Source organism: Microcaecilia unicolor, chromosome 6, assembly GCF_901765095.1.
Source record: "Microcaecilia unicolor chromosome 6, aMicUni1.1, whole genome shotgun sequence".
Taxonomy (NCBI): domain Eukaryota; kingdom Metazoa; phylum Chordata; class Amphibia; order Gymnophiona; family Siphonopidae; genus Microcaecilia; species Microcaecilia unicolor.
Genome location: NC_044036.1, coordinates 283,975,571 through 283,988,551, shown reverse-complemented (window position 1 = coordinate 283,988,551; position 12,981 = coordinate 283,975,571). Strand labels below are relative to the sequence as shown.

Below are 12,981 nucleotides of genomic sequence, written 5' to 3'. Positions count from 1 at the left end.
AAATAGCAGAATTTGTCTCATCGTTGCTTTAGAATGTCAGACAATTAGACTTGTAATCAACAGAGCAAACTGAGAAGATACTGTGGGTAGATGAAGACACAGGGAATAATTCTCCCCACACTGGGATTTATGCTGCCGGATTCTAAATATGTCACCCAAACTTGGCTGTGCAAATTTGTATGCAGATCCCAGATCTGTACATAAACTAGTTAATGAGATGTTATCAATCAATAATTAGTATTAATTGGCCCTGCATCCTATTCTATAACAAGCATGCCTAAATGTTATAGCGCACAAATCATAAGGGGGGCATGGGCTTTGGGAACGGCATGGGTGTGTCAGTGGCATTCCCAGGATATAGGCGTGATGTTACAGAATACTGTCATTTGCACACACAGCTGCCATTAGTTGGGCAGGCATACGTGCCAGGCCCAGAGTTAAGCATGAGATCCGTGTTAACCCATTAGTGCCCATATGGCTTTTTATGGGAACATTGGGCACTAATGGGTTAAGCTAGTATTCTGTAAAGATCATGCACCCTTCACAAATACTAGTTTAGCACTTTCCGGTGCTTACTTTGGGCGCCGTTTATCGAGTATGCCCCATAATGTTTTGGCTTTTTTCCATTTGTTGAAATTATCATTGATGCACATGATGATCAAAGTTGTTTGACCTTTAGCAAACTTTGACAACCTATCGTGTCTTTATATCCCTTGATTAGAAGAACAGTTTGCCACATACTGGGTGGGTACAAGGATAATAGGCATCTTAAGCAAACCTTCAGCCTTGTGCCCACCTCCTCAAATTAACCTTGAGGCCCCTTAGCCCCTCCCAGAATAAACTGGATAAATGGGCTACTTGAAAATGCCCACCATTCCTGCAGATAAAAGTAGGAGCTCAGGGCTCTTTGAGATTGTGTAGTTGTCAGGATTCTACCAGGCACTTGTAACCTGAATTTGCCACTGTTGGAAGAAGGATACTGGGCTACATTGGTCTGACCCAGTATAGTTATTCTTATGTTCTTATGTTTTGCATTGGCTGCTTCCCCCCCCCCCCTTCCCTCCCCCGACGTTGTTATGTTAGAGGACTGTTTTGTCTTGCCTAGTGGTTGGGCCAGCCCTGGCCACATGTGTATTCCCACACATTTTAGCCCAAAATACTGTACTAGATGTTGCCACCACAGTTCACATAGAAAAAAAAAATCTAATACATTTTCAAAATCCAAATCTGGCCTTGGACTAGAGATAAACAAAGCCAGAAAATTAGGGGCCCTTTTACAAAATTGCAGTAAGTTCTTGCACTTACCACACTTGAATCAGCAAAAAGAAATGAGTGGTAAGTGTAAATGCTGTGTGGAACTGTTGGAGGCATCTCCAATTTATCCTTTGCAGTTACTTCACTGAAATGTCCTTTTCCACACATTAAGACTAAATGCAATAAATGTGGATGTACTTAACACCTCCTCCTGAGGAGGCAGTATGTTCACCCGTGCTGCCTGTACAAGTGACAGTGAATTGTAAGTACTGCATGCTAAGTGTAGTATGCAGCCCGTACCCATTATCCACACATAAGTTGCCCAGTTCCAGCCCTCTACCATAGCATGCAATTAACGTGAATAACTTTTATGCCACCATATTAAGGGCTGGATTCTGTATATGGAGCCAGATTCTATATATAGCGCCTGAAAAATCTGCGCTGAAAATCTAGATTTTTGGCGCAGTATATAGAATACGCTTAGTTGTTGCTTACCGTTTTTGAATAAAGTGCTTGTTGAGAACACCGTCTGAGAGAGGTTGTTTTTCTCCACTTATTTGCTTTACATTTAGGCTCAGCCATTTATGTCCCTGAAAACCTGGTGTAAATACTCACGACTAATTGTACGTGCATTCCCCCAAATTCTATAACAACGTATGTAAATTTGATTGATGCCCCAACACGCTTACACTCCTTCCGTGGCTGCACCTCCTTTTCAGCTATGTGCATTGGAATTTATTTGCGCCTTTTTCTAGAATACGCCTAAAAAGAAACGTGTGTAAATTCCAATTATTGCCAGTTAGGGATGATAATTGATTATCAGCCAATAATCATGATTAACTGGCTCATTACTCAATTGAGTAGCATGTGTAAATTGGCTGTGCGCACAACTTCACGCATGCTACTTATATTTTTATATAGAATACGACTCTGCTTAACTAGGGTTACCATATGGCTCCAGAAAAAGGAGGACAGATTAAGCCAGTCCAGGTTTTACTTCCATTGGTTTCAATGGAAGTAAAATCCGGACTGGCTCAATTTGTCCTTTTTTTTCCTGGAGCCATATGGTAACCCTATGCTTAACACATTTTAGTAAAAGGGCCCCCCCCCCCCAAGTTTGTTGGCTATCATTCTGCTTCTGTCTCTGTTTCAGTAATATCTAGTTAAAGGCCTCAGAGCAAACAATGGATCCTATTCAATTTGTCCCATAAATATTTCAAAAGTCCTATTTTTTAAGAAGAGTTTGAGCCAGCTAAGGGTCAGCCAGAGAATGTAGCTCTATTATGTCCAGGGAACATGCGGCCTATCAGTTAAGCTATTTTATTCTATATGAGCCTGAATGCAAGTTTTGTACACATACTACTTCATGTTGTTGTTGCCATGTCAATGGCGGGCGGGGGGGGGGGGGGGGGGGGGGGGGGGGGGGGGGGGGAAATCCCGGCTCTCTCAGATAGTCAGCAGAGTGTCAAATTCAGGCTGGAAAGGCAATTAGCAGCAGCAGGGCCGAACTATGGAAAGTTGAGATCATCTTTGCTGTCTGAGAGAGCCTTTCTGTTGGCCAAACTGATTAGCATCGTCTAGTGAAGTCATCTAGGGAATTGCTTCAGAGACTTCAGACCACAGCTGTTGCAAGAATCAAGGGATTTCCTTTTCGAATGGCAAAGGTGGCTGACCTTTCCAGGCAACAAAGAGGCTTTGTGAAAGCATAATATTAGATCACCAGAGACCAGGTACAACGTCACCATGTTCTATGTTGCTGTATACAGTGTTCAGCATTTGAGACCCCCAAAATATGGGGAAGTGAGTAGCTGGAGCACATTACTGACAGGTGCTGCTCAAAATGTGTTTTAGAAATACCCTTCTGAATAGAGTGATGGGGCAGTTGCAGCGGAGAGCAGGAACACTGGTTTAAGAAGGCCGGTAGATGGATTCTATTTGATAACAACACATGGGTGCTTATGGGTCTTTATAAAATACTAGCATAAGCAGCAGAGATTGTGCTGATACTCAAGTAGGTGTACATTCTTGGTGCCTAGATTATTCACGTATGCACGTAGACAGTGTATTCTATCATCTACAGGGAGAGGCAAAAAACAGTAACTCCTTAAAGTTTATTGCTGTTTTCTCAGCAACCGCTTTGAATTTTAATGAGAAAATTTATGTACTTATTTAGTCATCATACTTACATATTACTGTTAAACAACATATAATTATCTTAATCTGTGTTGTTGTTACTGATATTTTAGCATTACTACCTATCGATGGTTGCATGTTAAGAATGTTTGAGCTAAAGCACAGTAAAATAACATCATTCAAATGATACAATTAACTATGTGTCAGAATTTCACAGTCACTGTGAATGTTCAGTGACAGTCCCCAACTTTAACACAGGCCTTCAGTCGCTTTGAGAAGTTCTTAACAGCCTAATCGATCGGTCCCTATGGCAGGCTGTTCCAGATCATCTGAAGATCTTTCTTGAGTTTGGTGACTGTTTTCAGCTTTGGGTGGAGCTTGTGAGAGGCCTCCAACATTGCTCCCCAGACAAAAGTCTAAGTCACTATGATGTCATTAACAGTAAGCTGGTACCCTGTTTTTTTTTCATATAATGGTAGTTTTACAGTGCAACCATTTTTTATGGCACAAAAATTGAAGGGTGGTCACGCTAAAAAGTCTGTAACTTCATTATGTTTAAAGGTAGTCTCATTCCACTCAGTACATAAACATAGATAGTAAAAACAAATAAAGCTGTAAAATTTCACATTGAAATTCTAAGTGGTTGCTGAGAAAACAGCAAAAACCTCTAGGGAGGTTACTTTTTTCTTTGCCTTACTCTGTCCATGCGCACCTGTGAACTCCACCCAGCCTCCACCCCTGTACACGCCTCCAATCAAAGTACATGCATTCTGGTCATGGCTTGTACTTTTACGCTAGTCAGTATTTTATTTGAGGCCACATACACGCAAAAGTAACTTAAAATTATCTCATGATTAATTCATCACCGATATGCATTCTTTCCTGGTGCTTCCAGAAATATTGTACAAAAGACCTTTAATAGATACATAGTGGAATATGATCTGAAGAAGGAACAGGTCTCAGAAAATATCTCTCATTTTGTGTCTCAGACCATCCCTGCCTTAAAGTTTAGACTTATGGAAGATTTGGTTATGATCTGGTTGTTTTCAGGAGAATGCATCTCCTCATCAGAGAAGAATCCTCCATATATATATAACATTCTAACAATTAAAATAATTCTTGTTTCATACAAGAAGTTCTTATTTTGCCTTGATGAGTTTAAATGCTGCCTCTGAAGGGCTAAATTTGATCTTAAGGATATTACCATGGCTGCTAGTATCAAATAACATTCCAGCAGAACAAGATGTAAACTACCAGGTTCCATTGGATCACAGTTTGTAGCAGGCCAACAGGGAAAAAAAATGGAAGGCAGAACTTTTTGTAATGACTATTTTGAGTACTCAGCCCTGTAATTTTGTCCTGTGGAACACAACGTCTAGCAATAAAGAATTATCAGACGTGGGCGGGATTTGGACGGCACTGAAACATGTGGCTGATGAGTGTCTACGTGGCCAAATGCAAGCAATTTTTTTTTTTTTGGAATACTGCAGTAGCATAACAGTCTGGTACCCTTACTGGTCCTGAGGCTAGTAGATTGGGTTCAGGCTGTAATAGTTTTTATGGAACTAGCATGAGAATGATCCAAAAGGGCTATTGTGACCCTCACTGGTCCCTTCTATAGTGCATGAGATTAATAACATATTTTTAGCTCATATGCCTCCTAATTCTAGAATGTTGCATGCCCTTATTTCTCACACAGCTTTGGGGATCTTTTACTAAGCTGAGGTAGAAGAGGCCCTGCGCTAGCGGCAGTGACCATTTTTGCCACTCCGAAGCCCTTTTTACTGCAGCAGGTAAAAAGGCTGAAAAAAAGAAATGGCCGCGCAATAAGATTGCACTTACCACATGGCCATGTGGGGGTGGGGGGCACTTACCACCACACATTGAGGTGGCGGTAAGGGCTTTCGCACTAACCCGATTGTAGCCAGCCAGCGAGCGGCGCTGCCTGAATACCACCCGGTAACCCCCTGTGAAAATATTTTTCAAATATTTCTGCTAGCTTCAGAAATGCTGTGCACTGGGGGTGGAACTACCATCGGCGCCTGTGTTGTGCCAGCGGTAGTTCGGATTGCCACGCAGTAAACCCGCGGTGGGCTTACCACTGCTTTGTAAAAGTTTCCCATTGTGCACACAACTTCTAGAATAAGGTCATTTACATGCATAACTTAATAGATTAATTAGATGATAATTGGCCTTAACTGCAGTGGTGTAGGAAGGGCAGGGTGGTGGGGGCGGTCTGCCCCGGGTGCATGCTGCTGGAGGGTGCAGAGAACAGCCACGCGCCTGTCGGTTTCTGCTGGTTCCCTGGTCCCTCTGCCCTGGAACAGGTTACTTCCTCTCTGCACCCTCCAGCAGCCAAGAATGCACTCGGGGGGGGGGGGGGGCTTGATGCGCCGGGGAGGGGAGTGTCATTGCGCCGGGGGGGGGGGGGGGTCGTGCTGCACCCTGGGGGGACGGAAGCTGCTGCACCTGGGGGGGGGGGGGGGTCGCAGCAGCGATTTGCCCCGGGTGGCAGCCGACCTAGGATCGCCACTGCTTAACTGTTAGCTTTAATTGTTGTTAATTGGCACTAATTGATGTAAGTGTTCATATCGAAAGTTAGATGTGTAAATATGCAACTGCTGTTATAGAATCTGTACTTAGTGTGCTTCATTCAGACACCTAACTTTAGATGATCTATTGAAGATGTAATGTTATGAAGTTCATGCACATCGAATAGGCCTGTTTGATAAGGGATATGCACACTTTCACTTCTAAAATAAGGCTTTAAAACCTGTAAAACCTTAGGAGCACAAAGTTAACCTGCTCCCTGTGCAAACTTTATAAAATGGAAAGAATGTATAATCCAGTTAACCATCAAAGTAGAGGACAATTGCACATTATACGCAGGTACTTTCTCTGTCCTTCATGGGCTCAAAATCTCATGCCTCGATAAATAATTCTCTGCCCTTTTCCGAAACAGCACCCTAAAAATAGCATCAGAACAGCGCAGGGAGTTAACTCCCCAATGATCAATGCTAATAACATGCAAATTTAAGCACATTGTTAGCGTTGATCATCCAGGGAAAGTGCGGGAGGTTTGTGCCTGGGCATGTCCTCAGGCACAATCCTCCCGCACTTGTTTGACAGGTCTGGGCGGTCAAACCCAGGAGCTGGAGATCCATACCCCCCCCCCAAAAAAAAGTAAGGCCCTGGTGGCCTAGTGCCCCTCCAAGCTCCCCCCCCCCCCCCCATGGGCTCCATGGGCTCTGTGAGCGTCTCGGCATTTACCGCCAGCTGATTTCTACTGCAAGCTAAAAACACTAGCTTAGTTTAGTAAAAGACCCCCCCCCCCATGTAACTTATGCTTCACATGTGGAGAAATCTTTACAAAATTACCCCCAGTATGCGCATAAATGGCAAATACATATTTAAAGGGGAAATCTCTTTCTTAAAAGGAACATTTGATGAGGCTGGAGGATAAGTGATCTTGAGTTTAATACCGTGTGCTGCGTCAGTTTATCAAGAAATGAAATTGACTGCTGCTAGTTCAGGATTTCTCTCTTGGTCAACTTCAGGTGGGGGTAAAAGAAGAGGATTTGGAATGAAGTTTGAACAACTTGAGTGCTGAAAAAGAAAGATGAACAGCTTGGAAAAGATAATTAAGTAAAGGAGGGGGGATTGCTGTTCGCTATAAATACTGAAGAGAATGAACAGTGGGTTTGTTTTGAATTGCTGCAGATTGTTGGGTTGGGTGTAGGGCCATTGTAGCTGGTTGATAGTGCCATCAGATACCAGGACAGATCCGCTGTAGTAGATGGCATGGATGGGCAGACTGGATGGGTCATATGTTCTTTATCTGCCTTCATTGGTTTTGTTTCTATGGATAGATCCTGTGAATGCTCATTATTTGTAGTGCATATAATGAAGCCCCCATAAATTGTGAAACATGAGATTCTGAGATACTCCTGTAGTTCTCACAGGTAAGAATGACTTGGGGAAGACATTTTATTCCATTAACGTGACCTGAAAATCATTAAATGTTTTTACCATGCAGTGGACTTCTTAAAAGTGCTCAATTTCAAGCACTTCCCAAATTTCTCTATTTCCTCCCAGATGCTTCTTTGCATCAATAACAACATTTCTCTCCAACACTTTGGGAAGACACAAAAGATTCCCTTGGTAATCTTGGCATACAGATGCTCTAGGGAGGAGAAGCATGAGCTCCAGAACCAGTGCTGAACACACTGGGGTCAGAGCAGAAACTATGGAGTAGACCCAGGCAGTGCTAGGTGCCTGGAAGTTCTGCCTCAGTGTCATGACTCAACTTTGCCAAGGTGGTCTCAGGCTCTTTCTTTGCTTGCCCCCACCCCCTCATCTGGAGGAACTCAGCTGCATATACAACATGTGTCATTTGTAATGGGTACCACTTAGCATGACTTGTCTGTTTTAGGTGAAAGACTGAACACTCTATTCTGGGAAGTGGCTGATTGGCTGCATGTTAGAACTGATAGACTGGTAGCAATGCTTCCTTCATGGCTGATTTTTATTTCTGGCATGAAATATAAATAGCAGAGCTCACTTGAGGGCTGAGCTCAACATACTTGTAGAGATATTCTTGATGTGTGTGTATACAAAAATATCTTTGTTGCTGTTATATATGGTTTCCATCATGCTTCTGTCTTCTCTGGTATAACAGGACACATTAATTCTGGTTTGTTTTTGTGTCTGTATATTTATTTCCTGAATCAGAGACCTTGTAGCCTGAGTCACTTTGGATGCCACAGACACTGGGTGACTGGAGGTCATGTCTTTAAGAGTTAAGCTGTCAGTTGGGCAGAGGCCTCTTCAGGATTTAAACTCTAAGAAGCAAGTCGCGAAATTCATAAAGAAGGGAGTACCCTTGTGTGCAAGCAAACTGATATAATTGAATGAAACTAACATATGGGTGCCTTGGAGGGTAGAGGAGGGTTGGACCCAGCATCCTTCTGCTCATCTGAGCTTATAGTTTGGTGTGAACATAGATGATAATAGCATAGGAAATGATAGCAGCAAAAGACCAATTGATCCTTTCAGTAGCCCACTTCTTCCTGTCCACATTGCTAAGGATACATCCCAGCTGCCAGTCACAGAGCCTGAAACTCTCTATCCAGTCCTTCTCCTCAGCTCTTCACCATCTTGGAAAGATGAGTATACAACATCCCTGTTAAACCTGTCTCATTAGGGCTGCAGAGCCAGAGCTTCCATTTGTAGTTTTCTTAATGTTACTGCCCCCCCCCCCCCCCCCCCCCCCCCCCCACCCAGCTCAGTCCTGGCATGGATCATTCTTCTGTGGACAGCCTGCTTTTAGCCAGGCAGCAGGTGGTGCAATTAGTAAAATGCCTTTGACATCTTCCTCACATAAGACTATGAACACTGCAGTTTTGTCATTTGACTAAGCCAGTGGTTCCCAAACTTTTTTAGTTCACGGCACCCTTCGTGTTTCAGCAATTTTGGCACTCCCCCCCCCCCAGCCCCAATGATCTTTGCCCCCCCCCCCCCCCCCGGCCACACAGGTTTCCATCTTTTTCTCTGCACAAATATAACAGTGCTAGGGTGTCCCTATAACCAGCTCCTCCGAATGACACACCGATTACGATTTATAACAAATTACTACTCTACCAATGAAACGTTATTCCATTATTATACTTCCTCTTTGTACATCTGTATACTGCACAAGCCAGCATGTTTAAAAATTTAAATGAGATTAAATAAAAAATGCTACCAACAATAAAGAATGACAAATTGGATGCAGCAGCTCATAGGTTTGCTTGCTTTGTTTTGAATGGGAAGGGAAACAGAGAGTGACCTATTAGCTTCAACTTTTTGACTTCATCCCGAGGGCCATCTGCTCCCTGACACCAGTGACTGTGACATAAAAAAAAAGACAAGTGCGGGGCCGCAGCAGCCTTCAGACTTGCACTGTCGGCTCTGCTGGCCCTCTGCCCCCCGGAACTGGAAGTTGACGTCAGTGGGGGCAGAGGACCAGCAGAGCCGACAGTGCAAGTCTGAAGGCTGCTGTGGCCCCGCACTTGTATTTTTTTGTTTTTTCTGCCGCTGCTGTTTGCAGTAGCGGATTGGGCAGGAGGGAGATTGAGATTTGCTGCGGCAATCCAGAGAATTTGCTGTGGCGTACCAGGGTGCCGTGGCGCACAGCTTGGAAAACGCTGGACTAAGCCATTTTGGAAAGATGGTGGCCATTGGGAGCTTGGAACCTCAAACTAGAGCCCAGCCCCCAACACAGGCATATAAATAGGGCAATGACTGCTTTTGCTTTCCTCTGCAGGGCTTCCTTCTGCAAACATTCCACACAGCCAGAAAGACCCAGGAATGAAACAAGATATATAGCCTCAGGGCTGCTGTTCCAGGCTGCCCTTTCAAACACTGTATTATACTATCCTCTGGGGAATGACTGTTATTCATGCAAATTTATTTCCTATCTGGCCATTACTGTTGAATTTACATTATTTGCAAGTAAAAAATGTCATTCTTTTTTAGGTCAGCATAATATAAAACTTACAGCCCTGGGAGAGCTCAAAGACTTGTTAAGAAATAAACGAAATGTGTAACTGAGAATCCTGTCATTAGATAGAAGGTTAAGACTCTGATATGCCCCTCCCCCATCTCTAAGACATGGAGCTTGTGCCCACAATTCCCCTTCTCTTTCCACAAAACTGAAGGGTCCTTTTACTAAGTTGCGCTTAAAAAATGGCCTACAGTAGTGCAGGCGCTGTTTTTGGGCGCACACAGAATCATTTTTCAGCGCACCTGTAAAAAAGACCATTTTAAAAATTTTTGCCAAAAATGGATGTGCGGCAAAATGAAAATTGCCACACGTCCATTTTGGGTCTGAGACCTTACTGCCAGCCATTGACCTAGCAGTGAAATCTCATGCGGTAACCAGGCAGTAATGACTTTTGCTTGCCAAATGCCACTTGGCACGCGTCTGATATGTGCAGCAGAAAAGAAAAAATATTTTTGGCCGTGCGTATCAGACGCACAGCAAAAATTAAATTACTACAAGAGCCACGCGGTAGCCGTGCGGTAACTCCACTTTGGCACACTTGGGCGCGCTTAGCCACTTACACAGCTTAGTAAAAGGGCCCCTGAGATTTTCAAATAGGAAAATGAACCCGGAATTTGACAGTGTTGCCTTACTGGGTTCAAAGCTGTTCACTGTCTGTCCTTTGCACTCTGTGAAGTACTGTAAAATATTTAGGCACAGTGTTCTGTCTGGCAGTGAAAGGGTTATTGTAAAGTAAAGGCTCCTCTTTCTCATGTGATCAGTACATGGTAAGGTATCTTGCAATATAGGTATTTGTACTCCTATATAGTCAACAGGCTGTTTTCCAGACATCCTTAAGTCAGAGTTTTGTGTCAGAATTAATTTAGCAATAAGAGACAATGGGAGTTTGTAACTTAGTAATGTAGTAAATGGAAGCATCCCATCTGCCCAGTCATTTAGCTGGCCAGTTCACTTTCATAAAGGAGAAGTATGTCATCCTAAAACCTTAAAATTCAGTAAAGTAATACAAACCCATCTGTAGAATTTATATTTGACTCATATGGCTTAGTGACAACCTCTATATAGATACAGTATTTATCTGAGCTCAGTTTTTAATTTTTCTTGCTAAAAGCAGGCAAGAAGGGGCAGAGAGGAGCCAGACCTGTACATTTTTGCTAAGTCAGGCACTAAGTATTGGTTCGGATTGCACCGCAGGAGCAGCTATGGCATGCACAGCGTTCCATCACTAGCCCCTGGCCTTCGGTGTTGGCATGCAAAATTGTGTTCATCCTTCTTTGTTTATAAACCATAACAGAAACCCACAAAATAACACACAATTTAAATGCCATGCATCATTCTTGACCATGCCATCCCTGCACTCAGCTGGGTTCAGGGACAGACAAGTGAAAGACTGGGAGCCATCCCATCAATAGAGGATAAATATGGAGAATGGTACTGTCTTCATTTCTGAAAGTGATGGTTAGACTGTGATAATGAAAGGCTGAAATAAAGTGATAGGGCACATGCGTGTGCATGAGTCCAGGAGATACCTAAAACAGTCTTTAGAATTTCAAATTAAAATTCTCAGACACAGCAGATCAGGGGTACAAGACCCTGGCCCTTGAGGGCTGCAAGCAGCTCTGCTTTTCATGGTAAACAGGCAGTACAAATTAACCTGGTTCTTAGACCAAACCTTTGCAGATACATTTGATGAGTTTTACATCCTGATCTGAAGGGTTGGGGTTCTGTACAAATGTTGTATGCAATCTTGCAGCTTGTCAGGGTAGGGTGGTAGTTAAGCTCCACCTTGCAAGATTCTTACCGATATGAGGTAGCAGCAATAGGAATGAAAATGGATCTCTCTGAGATAAGCAACTAGAGACAGATTCAGGGCCCAGGGAGTACTCACCTCATCTCTAGCCTTCTTTCTAGAGGTGAGGCCTAATGGTTAGAGCTGAGGACTGTCTGAGAACCAGGGAAACCAAGTTCAAATCCCACCATAGTTTATGACTTTGGGCAAGCAACATAACCCTCTATTGCCTCAGGTAGAAACTTTGAGCCCTTCAGGGACACATAAGAACATAAGCGATGGCATACTGAGACAGACCGAAGGTCCATCAAGCCCAGTATCCTGTTTCCAGCAATGGCCAATCCAGGACATAAGTACCTGGCAGATCCCAGAACAGTAAAGTAGATTCTATGCTGCTTATCCTAGAAATAAGCAGTAAATGTTCCCAAGTCCATCTTATTAATGGCTTATAGACTTTTCCTTTAGGAAATTATCCAAACCTTTTTTAAACCGTGCTAAGCTAACTGCTTTTACCACATTCTCTGGTAGCAAATTCCTATACCTGAATGAAACTCACCTTGAGCTACTAGAAAAAAGGCATGAGCTAAGTCCAAACACCCCTTCTGATTTCCCCTTTCTCTCTTACAGTAGAGCAAGGACATGGAGACAAGTGCTGCCATTAACGAGTGGCTACAGGAGGCAGCTGCTGGAATGATAATTCCATGACGAGAGCCTACCGAGGGTGGTAAAGAGAGGAAAAGACAGAGTACTGCTCAAACTCTCTTTATTTCACGATCAGAATAGGCTTCATGCACATGATGCTAGGCATGCTTTGATAACTTACTGTTGACTGTGCTGAATGAGAGATTTCCATCTGGGTTTTATTGATTGTTTTTAGGCCACATTAAAGATAGCAACCAAGTCATGTTCCACTGCCACAGGCTCCCTACAAAAACTGGTGGCTTCTGATCAATTGCTTTTCTGACATGTGGCCTGGTGACAGGGCAAGGGAGAGAGAGAGAGAGAGAGAGAGAGAGAGAGAGAGAGAGAGAGAGAGAGAGAGAGGTGAATTCAGGTTTAGAAAATTTATCTAAAAAGTAAGCAAGTCACATTGTGGGGACATAACTTTCAGTCACTTTTCCTAGCAGCTTTTTGTGAAATGCTGCATCTTCTATATTCTCATTCCCCCGGGGGTATTGCTGTAATTCTGATTGGCCAAAAGTGGCTGATGGGAATGATGGGTCTCTGAATATAGCAAAACAATTTATGAAAAGCACGGTCC

The 12,981-nt window shown here is 43.3% G+C and overlaps 1 protein-coding gene across 1 annotated transcript in view; it reads left to right on the top strand.

Annotated features, from left to right (window-relative positions):
* Positions 1-12,981, top strand: part of COL5A1 (collagen type V alpha 1 chain) — a 376,227-nt gene that overhangs the window by 148,336 nt on the left and 214,910 nt on the right.